Source organism: Brassica napus, unplaced genomic scaffold, assembly GCF_020379485.1.
Source record: "Brassica napus cultivar Da-Ae unplaced genomic scaffold, Da-Ae ScsIHWf_561;HRSCAF=841, whole genome shotgun sequence".
Taxonomy (NCBI): domain Eukaryota; kingdom Viridiplantae; phylum Streptophyta; class Magnoliopsida; order Brassicales; family Brassicaceae; genus Brassica; species Brassica napus.
The window spans coordinates 47,501-52,500 of NW_026016622.1; positions in this window are offsets into that span (position 1 = coordinate 47,501).

Sequence of the window (5,000 nt, forward strand, 5' to 3'; positions counted from 1 at the left end):
TGTGGCCTTGACCCCAAACCTGACTTCTGCGATCCGAACCCTTTCCCGACCTTCACAAATAGACCCACTTCTTGACTGATCTCCACTTGAAATGGTCTCCACTAGAACTGATCTCTCTTCACTTGAAAAGAACCTTTTCCAGGTGCTGACTCAAAATCGGCAGCGTAAGTGTTCTCAAAACTCGATCTTTGATTTCTCTATCACGTTTCGAAGTAGGTTTGATGTGTTCTGAATGTGTTCAAATGAGAGGGGGTCGTGTCCTATTTATAGGAATCAGCAACCAATCAGGAATAAGCCGTGTGGCAGCCCGTATGTCGCTTCGCATGGCTCTGGACGCATGCGCGGCGGCACCTCGTGCTCCACATGGCTGGCTGCATGTCTCAGTCTCATGCATGATGACACCACGCCCTCTACCTGTCTGGATGCATGGCCTGGCTCCATGCAAGGAGACAGCACGTCCTCCACATGTCTGGCCGCATGGCCCGGTCGCATGCATCGCAACACCTTGTTCTTGGACGATCCACCTCGTGCTCCACTTGTCTTTCAGCATGGCCTGCTCACATGCAGGGTGACACAATGCCCTCTACCTGTATGGATGCATGGCCTGGCTTCATGCAAGGAGACACCACGTCCTCCACATGTCTGGCCGCATGGCCCGGTCGCATGCATCGTAACACCTCGTGCTTGGCCGATCCACCTCGTGATCCACTTGTCTTCTTGCATGTACAGGTTGCATGTACTGCAGCACCTCATGCTTCCCTTGACACACATACTTCCAGGATCTTGCCACCACGTCCTCAACACATACACATCAAGCCACCTCGAGCTTCTAGGTCGATTCGGCCTATTTCGGCGTTTCTGGTGAATTTTAATCCCCCGATGAATCCCAAATATTTTTCTACGCCCGTTCTGATGGCCTGAGTATTTTTAAAAAACCTCAGTTGGACTCTGATCTTGAGGAAAAATATTTCTCGAGCTTCCGACTTCTTCGAAAAATTCCACAATACCGAAATTTAGGGTTTTTTGCCCAATTTCCGATCTTCCTGAACGGCCTTTGAATCAATCTACCACATTGTCTAACCATTTTCTAGTGGTATACTTGACTCATGGGTTAGAAAAAAACAATCTGATCATCCGCGACTCGACCACCCATTGTCTACACCGACTGTCCATGTTAATCATTACTCTGATCCCAAAGGCCAACACAATAGGATCGAAATCCTATGATGTTATCCCATGCTAATGTATACAGAGTGTAGGCCTGCTTTGAGCACTCTAATTTCTTCAAAGTAACAGCACTGGAGGCACGACCCGGCCAGTTAAGGCCAGGAGCATATCGCCGACAGAAGAGACAAGCCGACCGGTGCTCACCGAAGGCGGACCGGGCGACCCATCCCAAGGTTCAACTATGAGCTTTTTAACTGCAACAACTTAAATATACGCTATTGGAGCTGGAATTACCGCGGCTGCTGGCACCAGACTTGCCCTCGAATGGATCCTCATTAAGGGATTTAGATTGTACTCATTCCAATTACCAGACTCAAAGAGCCTGGTATTGTTATTTATTGTCACTACCTCCCCGTGTCAGGATTGGGTAATTTGCGCGCCTGCTGCCTTTCTAGGATGTGGTAGCCGTTTCCCAGGCTCCCACTCCGGAATCAAACCCTAATTCTCCGTCACCCGTTACCACCATGGTAGGCCACTATCCTACCATCGAAAGTTGATAGGGCAGATATTTGAATGATGCGTCGCCAGCACTAAGGCCATGCGATCCGTCGAGTTATCATGAATCATCATAGCATTGGGCAGAGCCCGCGTTGACCTTTTATATAATAAATGCATCCCTTCCAGAACTCGGGGTTTGTTGCACGTATTAGCTCTAGAATTACTACGGTTATCCGAGTAGTAATTACCATCAAACAAAGTATAACTGATTTAATGAGCCATTCGCAGTTTCACAGTCTGAATTCGTTCATACTTACACATGCATAGCTTAATCTTTGAGACAAGCATATGACTACTGGCAGGATCAATGAGGTAGCATTCATAAATCAGGGAGAGACCACGTCATATTCCCGCAAACACATGGAAAGTGGGAACAGACGCAGACTTGACCGTCATCTTTTGTCCGAAGACAAACGTGCTTAGCGGGACAGAATTTCTTTGATTCACCGCCATAATATTTCCACAACCGAGATCTCAGCAAACAGCTTATTCACCTTTGCGAACAATGCATAAATTATGCAAGGACGCAAGGATCACAAGTGCCGGCTTATGTTTTTACGAATTCCCCACTGAAGGAGATGCCGCAAACAACATTTTAAGAAAAGCTTAACTATTCCTTCCAGATAGGTACATAACACAGGCCCCGGATCATTTCAACAAGCATAAAACTATGCTAGTGAAGAAACTGAGGAGGATAGTTAGTCTGTAGTTGGGTGCGCGAGCACAGAACCTACAAACACTAGCTATCCAATCACCACTCATACGCCGAATGTTCATTTGCCCCGCTAATATCAATCTTTCCAACCACTCTTGAGATGTAATAAAAAGAGCAACTGGAAGACGGATGAAACCAGGCCAAGACCACACAAGCGCGAAAATTTGAAGTTAGAGGCAAAACGGTCCGCCAGAAAATTCGCCGGAAAAGTTACCAGAAAATTCACCGGAGACAATCCGGCCATCGACCTCAACCCAGCCTTCGATAGTGTTGGACCGAGCAGTCCAACACTACATACCCCTTCGGGTACTGAGGGTAGGCTCAGAAGAGTGTCTACCCCTTATATAGACAAAACACTTATTTTCAGTCTGTCACTAGTAGACATTGGTTGTGTTTCCGAGAGTATTTTTAAGGTAAAAAAAAATACTTCGAATTTAAATCTGATTTTTTGCATGCTTGATAAGAATGGTTAAAAATACTTCGAATTTGAATCTGATTCTTTTGCTTCTAACCATGTGTTTTGCATGCTAAAAGGTTCGGGATTTCGTGGTCTAAACGGCTGTCTACAGCAACTTTTGATCAACACTTGAAATCCTAAACTCTTTTGAATTTTTGGCTTCTCGGGTGATTTTGGCTGTCCGTGGGTGATTTTGGCCCATGTGGGCTGTCTGTTCAGTACACACAGGACGTCTGTGTGTGTCCGTCAGCACACACAGGACGTCCGTGGCTGTCCGTGTGTGTCCGTCAGCACACACAAAACGTCCGTGGCTGTCCATCAGTACACATATCAGCACGCTGGTCCTTGGACTCAGCACGCTTGCCCTTCCCATGGACTGTTTTGGTGATTTTAGCTTACGTGGGCTGTCTGTTCAGTACACACAGGACGTCCGTGGGTGTCCACCAGCACACAAAGGACGTCCATGGCTATCCGTCAGCACACACATGACGTTCATGGCTGTCCGTGTGTGTCCGTGTGTGTCTGTCAGCACACACAAGACGTCTGTGGCTGTCCATCAGTACACATATCAGCACGCTGGTCCATGGACTCAGCACGCTAGCCTTTCTCGTGGACTGTTCGGGTGATTTTGGCCTACTTGGGCTGTCTGTTCAGTACACACAGGACGTCCCTGGGTGTCCGTCAGCACACACAGGACGTCTGTGGGTGTCCGATAGCACACACAGGAAGTCTGTGGCTGTCCGTGTGTGTCCATGTGTGTCTGTCAGCACACACAGGTCGTCTGTGGCTGTCCATCAGTACACATATCAGCACGTTGGCCCTTGGACTCAGCACGCTGACCATTCATGTGGACTGTTCGGGTGATTTCGGCCCACGTGGGTGTCCGTCAGCACACACAGGACGTTCGTGTGTGTCCGTCACCACACACAGGACGTCCGTGGCTGTCCGTGTGTGTCCATGTGTGTTCGTCAGCACACACAGGACGTCCTGTGGCTGTCCATCAGTACACATATCAGCACGTTGTCCTTGGACTCAGCACGCTGACCCTTCCCGTGGACTGTTCGGGTGATTTTGGCCCACGTGGTGTTGTAGTACCCACGACTGAGGTTCCCATCATCCGCAAAGGTCCTACCACAAGGTCCGGCTCAAGGGTTATAAGAGCTGGATTTGCCAAAGATGTCCAGGAGTTGCTTGCACAGGAACAAACCGGATTCAAGCAACTATTGATCCTGGAGTTGGCCGACTTGAAGCTTGAAGACACCAGTGAACCGTTAGAGATTCCAGATTCCTTCCATTCAAGCCAGTTCTCCTCCATCGACCAGAATGAAGCCGGCCTGACCATTTCCACCTTCATCCTCAATCCATCCAACCAACTTGCTTCCGGTTAAGAGATATAGACGTCCATCAGAAGGAGTAGTATGTGTTGTACTCTTTTTCCTTCATCGGGTTTTGTCCCACTGGGTTTTTCTGATAAGGTTTTAATGAGGCAACATTCCAGCATAGTAGTTCTGATCCGGACATCTCAATCCGCGACCGGTCTATTGTTTTATTTAATTTATTTTGGTTAAGACTTTGGGCAATTGTCAGTCCTTTAAGAGTCAGCCATTTGTCAAGGCCTTTTATACTTTAGAGTTCATTAAGGGGAAACTATTTAAACCCTTGTAGTGTGCAGATTTTTGGCCAAGTCTTTTATGAAAATCGTTTTGCCTTAGCAAAGAAACCCTTAGTCTTTCAGTTGTGTAAAACTATTGAGAGCAGCCGTCTGACATATCAAAGAGCCGATCCATTGTTCTTTGTGGAGTCCATCGATCCATTCCATCTCTTGTCCGATCTTCAGAGAGACATACATCCAGCAAGAACCGGATCCATATCTATCCTTCAAACCATCCTTTGATCTTGTTGAGAGAGACACACGTCCAGCAACAGATCCAAACCACCATACTTCTCTTCTATTTATCTTTTCTGTTCTTAGATTTCCTTAATCCATATTTTAAAACCCATAAAAAATCTTATCTTGCTTATTTTTCATTCATCCATTTGCCTCTCTGTTTCTGTTCTGAACTTTATAGAAAACTCATCAAAAGGTTCATATTTGTTTCAGGT